Source organism: Macrotis lagotis, chromosome 1 (assembly GCF_037893015.1).
Source record: "Macrotis lagotis isolate mMagLag1 chromosome 1, bilby.v1.9.chrom.fasta, whole genome shotgun sequence".
NCBI classification, from domain to species: domain Eukaryota; kingdom Metazoa; phylum Chordata; class Mammalia; order Peramelemorphia; family Peramelidae; genus Macrotis; species Macrotis lagotis.
The window spans coordinates 60,944,322-60,959,009 of NC_133658.1; the positions used below are offsets into that span (position 1 = coordinate 60,944,322).

Genomic DNA, 14,688 nt, shown 5'->3' on the forward strand with positions numbered 1-14,688 from the left:
AAACCCATTTCTTCAGGCTCCTAGTTCAATGTCCTTCCCACTGTCTCATATAGCCACCTTCCCAGTTCTCTTTCACTATGTGAGTTGAGCTAACCTGCCCCACAAAACAATTTATTTTTTTCTATGCCCTCCTTTTCAAACCACACCTCCAATGCCAGTGCATGCTCAGGTCCCAACTCATCCACATTCTTTCTTCTTTGCCTTTAAGGAATGAATGGTTGGCAAGCTATCATGCAGTAGAGATTCAAATCTTATGTGAATGAACTTGGCAGGAAACAAATGTAAAATAAAAACAAGTAATTGGCCTGAGGTCTTAAGAGTTAATCAGCTCTCATATGCACAGAATCCCTAAGTTGCTGGAAACCTGATGTTACTTAGTACAAATTATACTTATAGAATAGCTAGGTGGTACAGTAGACCGAGGACTGGAATTGGAGTCAAGAAGACTTACCTTCGTGAAGTCAAATCTAGCCTCACACTAACTGTGTGACCCTGGGCAAGTCATTTAACTCTGTTTGACTCAGTTTCTTCATTTGTAAAATGAACTGGAAAAGGAAATGGCAAACTGTTATAGTATCATTGCCAAGAAAATCCCAAATGGGATCATGAACAGTCAAACATGATAACAATCTTCCCTCTCTTTTCCCAAACCTTCTTTTCTTCAGGCAAAACATCCCTGTTCCTTCTTCATATTGCATGATTCCATACCGGTGACAGTCTTCTGGAGGTGCTAAGGTTTGTCAGCATCTTTCATGACATGTGGTCACCTGAACTGAACCCAACATTAAGGGTGTGATCTGAGGACAGAGAAAAAGAGGATGACATCCCATTCATTACAAAATCTATGTCTTTAAATGATCCTTGGAGTCATCTGTGATTCAAATCTATCTAGGTCCTTCTTTCTCCTCTCAAAACCATCACCCTACAACAGGACCCTCATTAATACTTTCTGAGGTATAACAAAACTTCCTAATTGGCCTTCTCACTTCCAACCCCTCTCCCTTCCAATCCATTCTCCTACTGAAAAACTAATTATTATTCCCACACCTAATCTCATTACTTTTCATGCTCAAAAATTTTCATTGGCTCTTTATTGTTTACTAAGTAAATTTCAGAGTTCTTGGCATAGTACTCAAAATTTTCAAAAATCTGAAACCTATTTACCATGCCACTCTGGCCTTATGACTCTACTCCACATGCTGTAAATTCCAAATAAATAGGGTTGTTTCCATGTCTGTTATTATGTCCCCTATACCTAGGACCTCACCTATTTCTTCACCCCCTGAATTCTTATCCATCTTGGGTTGTTCTTTGTTCACTATTCTCAAAGAGAACTATGACATGAGAGAAGTAATTCCATGACAAGCAAGTGAATTGGATTTGAGTGAGGGAGAAAACCATCTTTTTCTTTTGGAGTCATATGGGTCCAGCAGCCAGAAAGGAATTAGGATGCCTAGAGATAGCCTTAGATGCTGTGGGAACGCATGGCTTTATTAAGTTATGGGTCTTTAACAGGTCTGAGTTTAACTGAATCAACTTCCATTCAGTTATTCAAGCTAGGTAAGAGAGAAATGAAGTGGCAAATACACCTTTTGAAGCTCAATATAAATGGCTTCTCCTATGTGAAGCCTTTCCTTATCCCTTATATTGATAGTAATCTCCCACTCGGGACTACATTTGGAAGGCTAGGTTTGCATACCTCTAATGTATTTATTTAAATCATGTGTTATAGTTTCCTGTGTTTTTATCCTATCCTCTATTAGATTCTAATCTCTTTGAGGGCAGGGAACACGGCTTACCTACACTTTGCTCAACACCTAGCATCTAACATCATAGACTGCAAACAGTGTCGAACAGATATTGTTGTTGCGTTGTTTCAATCGTGTCTGACTCTTATGACCCCATCTGGGGTTTTCTTGACAAAGATACTAGAGTGGTTTGCCATTTTTCTTCTCCAGCTCATTTGACAGATGAGGCAATGGAGGCAAACAAGGTAAAGTGATTTGTCCACAGTCATACAGCCAATAAGGCTAAATTTGAACTCAGGAAGATGAGTCTTCCTGAATCCAGACCCAGCACTCCTAACTATCTAAATGTCACTTATTAAATATTTACTAAATAGATGAAGATAGCCTACAATCACAGTGGCTTTGGGTTTGAATCGTTGATTCAAATTGAGCATACGAACCACTAAAATTCTGTTTTTCACATAAACTTATAGATTATATGACATTATTTTAGTATTCTTCGATAACAGCCAAAATCAGCCAACAAATCTCCTATTAATAGAGCTGACTTTTCAAATCCAACAGTAAGTCTTTACATTTATCCCTACTAAATTTCAACCCCTTTCCAATATATATTTTTGAGATATCCCATGATGCATACCTACTTTATAGGTTATTGGCTTTAATAATAATTTCAATTCTTTGGAGACTATAATAATTCATTCTATGACTCAGCCATATAGAACCAGAAGAAAACTAGTATTGAAAACATGGGTCTTTTGATTCCAGGAAAAGCTTATGGTTATGAAAAGAACTTTTTGTAATTTCCCAGAGGCATCCAGGCATGTTCCTCTTGTTCAGTCCTGGACCTGGCTCATTGTTCATTTGTTGTCCTAATCCAAGACAAATACTCTGATGGACAAACTCTCCCAAAGGGCACTGGAGAATTGCATGGTGGGCACGAATGGGCTACATTGTGATGCCTCACAAACGAGAATTACAAAGGAAGAGATATAAAAAGTGTTATCTGAGAAAATGAATAAGCAAAAATAATAATGGCTATTTTAATAGAAAATATTAAACATCAAATTTTCTTTTAATAGTACTTTAAGGTTTATAAAAGACATTTCAAGTGTTATCTTATTTACTTTGATTTTTTCATTGTAGCCTAGGAGGTGGGGGTGGAGAAAGGAGAAGAGAATCAACATTTATTTAGTATCTACTATGTTCAAGGACCCGGGCTAGGTACTTAACAAATATTATTTTATTTGATCTTAAAACAATCCTATAAAGGGAAGTGCTATTCTTAACCTCATTTTTTCAGAATTGAGTTAGATGGTACAGCGGAGAGGGCACTGGGTCCTGAGTAAGGAAAATCTGAGTACAAATCCCACTTCAGAAATGTAGTGGCTGTATGACCTTGAGAAAGTCACTTAGCCTCTGTTTGCCTCATTTTCCTCAAGTAGGAATAATAATAGCACTTTCCTTCCAGGGTTGTGATGAGATACTATTACAAAATACTTTGCACAATGGTACACACACACACACACACACACACACACACACACACATATGATAGTATTATTATTAGGAAACAAAAATTGAGCTAAAGTTGTGTCTTGTTCAGTTAGCAAGTATCTGAAGAAGCATCTGAATGTGGTTATCCTAACTTTAATTAGCATTCTCTCTGCTGCACTGCCTTGTTGATGGACAGTCCACTGGTTATGTTCACAATGTCAAAAAAAATTGAGAAAGGTCCCCAGCATATTTAGGTTGACTCCTCAAGGGTGAAATTATAGTAAAAAGAGACAAGAGTAGCATAGGATGGGATCACATGGATTAGGAAGATCATTCCCCTTCTTTGAACCTTTGTTTCTTCATTTATCGAATAAAGGGAGAGGGAGAGTTTCAAATAGATGGAACTCCCAGTTCTTGGACCTACATATCCTATCATGGCTGGGTTATGACTATAGTAGGAAGCCAAGGAACTCCCTGTAATGGATCCCATTCGAGATATAGGGTGAAAGAATAGAATGGCCAACTGTCCAATTAAATGAGTAGTCAGGCCAGGGAGAAAGGCTTCTTGATCTCAATCAGCATAAAAGATTACTGAGGTCCAACAAGCAGAATGATCTGCCACTTTTACCTTAGTCATTAAGGGAGAGTGATTCATCTGTGAGTCAGGAACACAGTCCCATGGGGGCACCAGTTTTTCCTCCCTTCTGAAGCTGTTGTTTTGCTATTTCCCAAAGCAGAGGTGGTTCAGGCATCTGGACCAGTGCTTCCACCATGGCCCTTCCATGTCTTATTGAACAGTCAGCAACAAGGTCCTATTGAACAGTGAATGGAAGAAAGAGAAGAGTCATGTGAGATCAATAATAATAATAATAATAATAATGAAAAATGGGAGACAGCTAGGTAGTTCAGTGGATAGAACAAGGCCTGGCATCAGGAAGACCTAGGTTTAAATCTAACTTCAGAAACTAGCAAGTCACTTAAACCTGTTGGCCTCAGTTTCCTCATCTGTAAAATGAGCTGAAGAAGGAAATGGCAAACCATTCTAGTATCTTTGCCAAGAAAATACCAAATAGGGTCACAAAAAATCAGACATAAGTAAAACGACTGACCAACAACCACACTAGTCAGAATTTATAGAGAGCTTTAATATCAGCAAAAGACTATACATATGTTATTTTTATTTGATCCTCACCACAAATAGTCCTAGGAGGTAGGGAAATGAAGGCAAACAGAAGTTAAATAACTTACCCAGGATAACACAGCTAGTAAAGTGGATGAGACTGAATTTGAACTCAGGTCTATTCTGACTCCATGCCCACCTCATCATTCACCCATCATATCACTCAGCTTCTATAGCTTTGAAGCTCTAACAATTTCAGACACTTAGGTGAGTTTTTGTTTTCCCCATGTTGTGGGTATTCCATCTCCCCCCTTCCCTAAGCACCTCATGCAAATGGACTATACTAAAAGTTGGTGGTGATTTTAAGGTATAGCACTCTCACATAATCAAAGAATGTAAGAACTAGAAGTGACGTGAGGAATCCATCCTGCTCTAACCCTCCAATGTTAGGTGACTTGCTGAATAATACATGGTAGAGCTGAGCCTTCACAGAATAGGACAGTGATGATGGGGCTCAAGGTCAGTCACAGCTAGATCCCTGACAACACTTTCTGAACCTTTACCTGTTCTCTTGGGCATGTCTATGCCAATGGACAGAAGGCACAGATGGGCAGAGATTATGGGACCTTTCTAGTTGTAAGCCCCAAATCATGAATAATAAAGACAAAGAATCATAGACAATTTGGGACAGACCAGATTATTAACTTTGGTACTCAATGCATTGACTCCCACATTGTATCCACTGGGGATGGATCCAAATACAAAGAAAATGTTGAAAAAAATCAATCATTAGTTGACGTCAGCTTTCTTGCACAGTTCGCCTGTCTGGAAAGTCACGCATTCTAAGAAATTACAAATAAACTTTTAGACCAGTCAGAGCACATAGGCTGCTTCGTGACAGACTATAAAATACAAGTTGACAGAGGCATGATATCTAACCAACCAGTAGCTACTAGTAATGGAAGTGATGAATGATCTTTCACAAAGCAAAGCCTCGGAGGGAAATAACAAAGCAAGTTTGGTCCCTGGCTTTATACTTTCCCCATTTGATTCCATTCATCTCTTTCTCTCTCTCTCTCTCTCTCTCTCTCTCTCTCTCTCTCTCTCTCTCTCCCTCCCTCCCTCCCTCCCTCCCTCCTATAGAGAGTAGGCTTAACAAATGTGTTTTTGGCTAAGCACAATGCCTTAGGTATTTGAAAGGAGGGTGGCTGCCCCAGCATATAAAACAGAGTACTCTCTAAGCATATAGTCAAATCCTTCTTGATCTGTTATTTCAGTCAGTCAGTTTCTTGGAGTTATGCTTTTATTATTGTCTTTGAAGCCTCCATTTATAGCAGTATCTAACACATAGTAGGCCCTTCATCATTATTTGTTCAATAAATGAATAACAACTTTATTTCCCCATCACTTCCTTCCATCCTCCCTTTCTCCCATCATCTAATATTTGGATAGAGGTAAAATAAGTGAAATAAATAGCAGTTTACAATCTGCTAGTGATATTTGGATAGAAGCCCAGCTTTGTAATTACAATTATATATATATATATATATATGTATATATATATATATATATATATACTACATTGTTCTTAGATATAATTATAATGACCGTGGAAGTTGGTTTTCATGTTTTTGAGTCACCAGTCTTAATTAATGTCATATCAAGCATTTTGTGTCAATTAAACTAGAATCTGTGAATGAAGCCAAGGATATAAAGACCAATCTCGGTCAAAAGTCAGACCCAATCCTGCCTTCCCTCTTTGCCTGTGAGACAGCTAAGTGGCACAAGAGGCAGGAGCTAAGATTTGAGTTCAAACATTTACTAACTGTGTGATCTGGGCAAGTCATTTCAGCTCTGCTTGCCTCAGTTTCCCCAAATTGAAAAATAGGAATCCCCATAGTACTTACCTCCCAGAGTTGTTATAGGATCAGATGAGATGATAATAATGTAGAATATTTAGAACATAGTAGGCACTTTATACTAGTTTCCTTCCTTTATGAAGGTGAATATGATTCTGTGGAAACCTAAATATTTTAACTTCCTGAAGATAAATGACTTCCCACTGTTTTTTTTTTCCTTTTTAAGAGAGGCATGGATCATCATAGCCAAAAAGACAAGATGACAAAATCTCAGAATTACTTCATGGTGAGTTCTGAGAATTCTTGTAAGGAGCTAGACTACTCTTTGAATACTTGAATACTTTCTTGGGGCGGGTCTCTTTATTAGAAGATGGCCCCTAAAGTCCCTTGTGGCTCTGACTCCACCCCACCCTTGTTTCTTCCCCAACACAAGGTCTCCCTGCTGCCTTTTCCAGGTGCCTCTTTTCTGTGATGCCCAGATCTCTGCTCCACATTGGAAGTCCTTTCTGACCCCGTGTATATTGTGTAGACACAGTAGCTTTCTGCAGAGAAGGGCGTGTGGCACCTCTGACTCATATGCCTGAGGCGCTACCTTTACAGGTGCTGAAATAGGAGGTAATAATACACTCTGACAGTGTGATGCCCAAAGTGTGGCCTGCCTCCCAGAGCCTGGGAATGGCACCAAGATCAGCCTGACGTATAAGATGAAAATAATGGCAGCCAGTAAAGGAGTCCATTGGGAACAGTAAGGGCAAAGTTAAAATAAAACCCACCTGGTTTATTTCTGTTAAAGGTGGTTGAACAGAGATTACAAAAACAAAAAAAAAAACAACTTAAGTTGATCAAATGGCAGCTGGTGGAAGCTTTTAATAGACCATGAAACTACAGTATTAGGATATTTAATTAATTTACTTAAAGATTAGTTTTGGTGGAATTAGTTTCATAATTCAGTGGATTTGTGGGCCCTTTGCACCTACAAGGAATTTCTAAAATAATGCACCATGGATCAGGTGCTGCTTTATGAGTTCTTATTTTAACCTATACTGTGCTTTCTCTAACAAAACACCCTGGGAGCCATCCTAATCCTCCCAAAAATTCTTGCAAAACCAAAGACATTCTATAATCGGTTTTCCAACAAAGATGTAACATAACCAGCCCAAATTCTCTTCTCTTCTCCCTTCATAGGTGGAACATTTTAATATGAGATGCAAATTCAATGGGCCATTTTTGAAATGGCAAAGATACCAACCTACCATTCTTATTCTATCCTTTAATCTGGACGGGTGATGTTATTGTTGTGGAGTCATTTCAATCATGCCTGAATCTCCATGACACCATTTAGGATTTTCTTGGCAAAGATAGTGGAGTGGTTTGCCATTTCCTTCCCCAACCCCTTTTTATCAATGAGAAAACTGAGGTAAACAGGATGAAGTGGCTTGCCAAAGATCACAAAGCTATTAAGTGTCTGAGGTTGGATTTGAACTCAGATCCTCCTAACTCCAGGGCTGGCGCTCTATCCACTGCATCCCCTGGTTTGTCCAGGTGATACGTTCTTCCCAGATAAATTCTGTGCTTTCTCACTTCTTCCCAATTCTATTGGTACTGATCTCTCAACCTGGAGCACCCTTCTTCCAGTCTTCCTTTTGAGATCTTAACCTTCAAGGTCCCACTCCAATATTACTTTTTCATGAAGATTTACCCGAACCCTTCCACTGAGTGTTCACAGGACTTGCATGCTTCCTTCTCCATTATTCTGTTCTTGTCTCACCACCATTCAAGTCTTTGTCTGAAATTTGATTATGGTGTTGAGCTAACTCTGACTTCTTGAAGGCTATCTCTGGTAATTCCAATTAAACTAGAAAGCCTTCAAGTACAAGTTAGATGACACATATTCTGGGGACCCACCTAACCAAGTACAGAGGTGCTTATCTACAGAAGGTTTATTGGCAACCAGGAGATGGATTTTTGGACTGTGTTGTTCATAAGACCATCTCCTAAGGCACTGAGGAGTTGTCATCCATGCTACTGGAGGAAGGGCCCATACTGGCTGACCCATAGATCATTAGAGATGAAGTACATTTTTCCTACTAGACTGTAAGCCCTGTGAGGGCAAAGGATAAAAATGAATTTTGCTAAGCAAAGGCACAAGAATATGCCATAAATATCCAAAGAACAATGATTTGTTTGTGTTGAATTAAAGTTTAGCGAATTCCAAGTTAGAATTCATAACCATATTTATAATGGCTACAAACATTGTTTTATCCAAATCAGAAGAAAACTACCAGAGATGTGAGTGGGGCAGGAGGTTGAGAATGGAAGAGATGAAGATAAATGACAGGGGGCAGAGTTCTGAGGCATGGGTAAAGGGGGTAAATGGGGTGACATGAGCTTGACACCTCCCAAAAGTTCTCAAGAGGAATGACTTAATCTATCATTGATAGAAGCTCGCAACAGAGCACCATCTGTAGTATCCTTTGGCTAATAGGGGTATCAGGTCCCCATAATCTTTTAGTTTCTTTCAATGCAGGAAAGTTGCCTTTGAGAAGTGGAAGATTAGAAATTCTCTATTACAGTAATAACCAATCCTAGAAGTGTATGCAGACTCACTGTGACAAGCCACCTCAGCAAAGCAAGATGGAATACTGAAGTCAAACTCAAGGGACCTGGGTTTGAATTCTGGCTCTCCTGATTTCTTATCTGTGTATCTTTGAGCAAATCAGTAATAGAGTAACAGTAGTGAAAGCACTGAGGTCACCATTTGTTCTTATGAGGAGGGAAGCAGGAGGCAAGGAGTTAGAAATCTGATTTTCAGTAGGTTTTGAAGATGATAAAGGAAAATATAAAAAGGAAAAGTGTTGATCTTTTGGTCCTTTATTGAACAGAGGAAGGACAGCAAGAAAAGGAAGGAAGGAAGGATGGAAGAGACAAGGAAAGAAGGAAGGGAGAGAGGGAGGCTAAGTAAGTGCTTTACAAATACTATTTCATTTTCTTCTCACAGCAACCCTGGAGTATTTAGGAGCAATTATTATCCCCAATTTATAGTTGGGGAAACTGAGGCAAAGAAGTTCAGTGACTTCTCAGCATTACATAGTATCTGAAGAAGGATTAAATTCAGATCTTCCTGACTCCAGGCTTAGCACTCTATCCATTGTACTATCTGGGATAACATATATTACAAAAATCACATAAAATTTCAAGGTTAAAAGGGACTGAAGAGACCATTGAATCCAGCTCAAACAAATTACAAGACTCTCCCACCTCTTCCATGTGTCACACACACAGCATCATCTGACAAGAGATCTTTTTTTAGTTTTCATTTGAAGACTTCCAGTGAGGGAGAACTCACAACCAAAAAAGAGGGGATTCTACTTTGGGGACTCTTGGGAAATTCTTCCTTCTTGAAGCCTAAATCTGTCCCCCTTCACCTTCCGCTCATTGCCTCTGGTGCCCCATAGAACAGGCTTCATATCTCCTCTCCCCAATGGCCCTTCACATATTTGGAGACACCTCTCATTCTTCCCCTCAGTCTCCTCTCCTCCAGGTTTCTTTGACTTATCTTCACAAGGCAGGAGTTTTTGCAGATGGGATTTTGCAAAGATTTTGCACAATCATTCAAATGTGGAAGCTTGAGGAGACCTCTTTTCTCCTCAGTAACATCTCACTTAGTCACTACAAAGGAGTGTAGAAGGCAGGGTATTTACCACAGGAGCCCCGACTTGATATTAAATATTTGTCATCAAAGCTAGTTTTTCTGTGAATCTTCATGCATTTGTATGCTATATAGGAGAGAAGATAAGTCAGATAACCCAGTGAATAATTCTCAGTTAATTATTTGAATTAAAATGTATTTCTATACTTAGGTACTAAAAATAATATGTATGCAAGTTTGAAATACATGAAAGATAGCCAATAAGCTTCTATTAAGTGCCTATTATTTTACAGGAACTGTGCTAAGTATTCAGAACAAAAAGAAGGCAAAAAGCAATCCCTGTTCCCAAGGAGCTCATAATCTAATGGAGGAAACAATGTACAAACAAGCTATAGACAGGATAAATTAAGGTTATTATCCGAGGGAAGGCACTAGCATTAAAGGGGTTTGGGAAAGGTATTTTAGCTGGGACTTTCTTTAGAAAACAAGGGAAGCCAAGATGGGAAGGGAGATAATTCCAGCCTGGGTAGCAGCCAGTGGAAATGGCAAGAGTCAAAAAGTAGTTTGTTTTGTGGAAGGAATGACAAGGAGATAAACGTCACTCATTCAAAAATGTTATTCAGTTGTGTCGGACTCCTTATGCCCCCTTTGGGTTTTTCTTGGCAGAGATACTGGAGCGGTTTGACATTTATTTCTCCAGTTCATTTGACAGATAAGGAAACTGAGGTAAACAGGATGAAGTGACTTGCCAAGTGCTGCACAGTAACTGTCAGAGGCCGGATTTGAAGTTGATAGGATGAATTTTCAGTATTCTATCCACTGGACCATTTGGCTATCCCAAAGAATAGCAAGCTGTAAGAAGACTTGGAAAGGTAGGAGGGACTGGATTATAAATGTCTTTAAATGACAAACAGAAGATTTTATATTTGATTCTGGAAGTGATAAGAATTGAATTGTTGAATAAGGAGTGTGTGATTTTTGGGGAGGGTTGAAGAGTGACATAAAAGCACCTAAGCTTTAGGAAGAGCACTTTGACAGCCAAGTGGAAGATAAACTGGAGCAGGGAGAGACTTGAGACAGGAAGGCCCAACAACAGACTACTCCAATAATTCAGGTATGAGTCCTGACCAAAGTGATGGCAACATCAGAGGAGAAAGGGGCATATGCAAGAGATGTCAGGGAGATTCAGTTGATAAGACTTGACAGGGAGAGAGGGAGCAGGAAGACAGAGACAGAAATAGAGACGGGGGAGACAGAGAGAAACAGAGAGAGGGGAGGGAGAGAGAGAGAGAGAGAGAGGCAGACAGAGAGTTGTGAGGCTTTGTGACTTGGAGGATAGTGGTCTCATTGACCATAGGAGTATTAGGAAGAAGGGAGGACTTTGGGGGACAGCATGCTATAAGTAAGTAGGAAGCTAGCTATCAAGCCAGGAAGGCATAATTTCAAGTCTCACCTTTGACATGTACTGACTGTGTGACCCTGGACAGGTGCTCTGGTGGACAACTCTCCAAGACTGTCAAGAAAGTACTGACCTACCTTGGCAGAAGAGGGTGCTCTCACCAGTGATTTCTGAATAACAATAAATCATAGATTCAATCCTAAGACTAGGTATGTTTGATGGTCTGGGAATTCATAACAAACTAAATCATGAAATGTGGGTACCTGATCCTTTCATTACACTTCCCCTCCCCACCCCCATCATGCTGAGCATGATGGCATTATCCATTAGACTAATATAAAGTATCAGTGCCTCTAAAATTTATAAAAGAGTTCTAAACTTTATGGTTTTCTTTAAAGAAGAAAATAATTTAGAGTTAATTTCAAAAGCCTCTACCATTAGGCAGCCAAGTGGTACATGGATGGATGGATGGAGTGGTGAGTCTGAAGTCAAGAGGATCTGAATTCAAGTGCAGTTTCAGACAGTTCCTAATTGGGTGACCCTGGGTAAGTCACTTAAACTCTGGTTTCCTCAGTTTCCTCAACTGTAAAATGGGGATAACAATAACACTTACCTTTCAGGGTTGTGAAAATCAAAAGAGATAAATGTTACAGTGGGTAGATTCTGTCCTTGGATACTTCCTAGCTATGCGACCCCGGGCAAGTCACCCAAGACTCTTTTGCCTTGATTTCCTCATCTAAAAAATGAACTGAAGAAGGAAATGGCAAACCATTCCAGGATCTCTGCCAAGAAAATTCCAAAGGAGTTCCTTGAAAGGTCAGACATGACTCAACCACAAAATACCTTTAAGTTCAAAAATTCTAATGATGATTATTATTATCTCTTCTTGAGTTCTGTTTATTCCAGCAAACCCTCATATTATATGAGTAAATGAACTTTAACTACAGATTAAAGCATATTTCTCTTCATTTTCTTGTTTATTCTTAATTTTGTTTTGCAACATGGCTTAAATGGAAATTTTTTTCATGATTTTATATGTGTAATGGATATCACATTGCTTGCCTTCTCGGTGCATGGAAAATGGGACGGAGGGAGAAAATTTGGATCTCAAATTTTTTTTTAAATTGAATGTCAAAAATTATTAAGTGAATAACAGTCAATAGAAATTTCAAAGAAAGATTTAAATCTTAAATCTAAGAAGTGGAGCCTATACATTGCATATTATTATTGTAGCTTTCTTAGATATCACTTTTCTTTTCTGGAGGTGAGGGAAGGCAACTTACCCAGGGTCACATAGCTAGTAAGTATCTGAGGTTAGATTTGAACTCAGATCCTTCTGACTCCAGAGCAGCAGACATTTTATCCACTGTGCCATATAGCTACCTTGTTGGAAGTCACTTTTACTCATTTATTGCCAGAAGACTGAACTTCAATAGTGTTTTCCTTTTGTAGGGTACCAATGAAACTCAAAAGGAGTTAGTGGGCTAGTCTCTAAGGTCAGGGATTTAATAATCTCTCCATCAACCAACAAACATTGATGCTAGATGAGCACTCCTCCTTGTCTCACAAGAGAGTTCTAAACTACTGATTTGTTTGTGTGACCTTGGATAAATCACTTAGCCTCTGGTTACCTCAGTTTCTTCTACTATAAATGGAGTTGATAATAGTACCTACCTCTCAGAGTTGTTATGAGAATCAAATGAGAGAATATTTGTAAAGCTATTGGTACATGGTAGATTCTTCATCAATACTTATTCCTTTCCCCTGGTGAGGCCACGAAATTTGATTCTGGACCAGGGAGTGACACAATCCTCCTTTATATAGAATTTCATGCCTACCCTCCAATGGTGACATGACATGGAAATGATTCTCACAGGAAAACAGAATACCTCAAATTCCGAGAATCATGTGTAATATCTTTATAGCACAATGACTCAGAAACTGCTTCTTTAGAATTTAAAAAAATGTATCTAATGTTTTAAATGTGATTCTGGGAGCCTTTATCAACTGATAAAAACACAGCAATCAGATTCAACAACAGTGCATCCAATTATACCATATTTATTCACATAACTTTTTCTCTCTCCTCCAAAGATGTTTTGCTGACAAGTTGGAAGATGTGGAGGGGGTTGGGTGGGGAATATAAGTGGTGAAACTGTTCCAGCAGCTGTAAACCCTAGTATGATATTACCCATGGTGGGCTGCCGCCCATCACACAAAGCCAAGCATCTCAGAAAAACACTGGTCTGGTCTCAGCAAAACACAGAGAAACAGAAATGAGATACTTCTAATCTACCATTTGCTGGCTGCTGATAATGGCACCATACCAGAGAGGAAAATTATGAGGAGAGGAAAAAAAGGGGAAAAATCCCTTGAATTTCTCCTTCAAAAATAGATTTGAGAGGTTGGGATGCAGCAAATAATCAGGGAAATGTGTAAATGTTGCAAACTTGGAGGAGTATATTGCCTAAAGCAGTATCATAGCTGTAGATCTGAGAAGGACCCATTTTAGTTGAGGGAAACTGAGGTCTAGAAAGGTTAAGTGACTTACCCTAGGTCACATGGGTAGGAAGCAAAAGAGGGGGGAACGACTTCAAGCCACATCCTCCAATTTCTGGATTTCTTTCCATTGTCCCACAAGATAAAAAGAACCTTGGAGATCATTTTGAGTAGGAATTCTTAATCTCAGGTCCATGCGTCCCTTTGATGGAATCCATGAACTTGGATGTGAAAAAAATAGTCTTTATTTTCATTAATCTCCAATCTCTAAATGAAATAATAATAATAACTAGTATTTATATTGTGCTTTAAGGTTTGCCAAATGCTTTACAAATATCTCATTCTGTTTTCACAACGATGGGTTATCCCCATTTTATAGTTGGGGGAAATTGAAGCTGACAGAGATTTAAGTGACTTGGTCAGGGTCACACAACCAATGTGTATAAGGTTGGACCTGAACTCAGGTCTTCCTGACTCTAGGCCCAGCATTCTATCCACTTCAACACTTAACTGCCCCTAAATATGGTATTTCCTTTAATTATTTAAAAATAGGATTCTGAAAAGTGTTCCATTTTACTAGACTTCCAAAGGGATTGAGGGACACAAAAGAGGGTAAGAACTCGTCGACCAATCCAATCCTCTTACTTGAAAGGTGAGGTCCTAGTACCCAGAGGTAATAAGTAGTATATGCATCAAGTTGTGTTTGATTCCCTCATTCTCTTGGTTAGATACTTTCTTGTGGAATCAGATATGAATATTCTTATGGGGAGAAAAAATAGATTAGTCATATCATATATGCATAATGACCTTTACTGATTGACATCCATTTTCATTCTGGTTATCTCAAGTGAAAAACTCAGAAAAGTCTCATGACTCTGCTAAATGAAATATAAACACAGTATCTATTACAATAGTCC

At 38.9% G+C, this 14,688-nt stretch overlaps 1 long non-coding RNA gene across 1 annotated transcript; it reads right to left on the reverse strand.

Moving 5' to 3' along the window:
- Positions 1-319: 319 nt before the first annotated feature.
- On the reverse strand, positions 320-6,460 carry LOC141513414 (uncharacterized). Its single transcript, XR_012475798.1, has 3 exons — positions 6,273-6,460; positions 3,874-4,057; positions 320-797 (listed from the first exon to the last, which is right to left on the reverse strand). It is a non-coding gene; the product is annotated as an uncharacterized LOC141513414 (long non-coding RNA).
- Between the last annotated feature and the right edge of the window lie 8,228 nt (positions 6,461-14,688).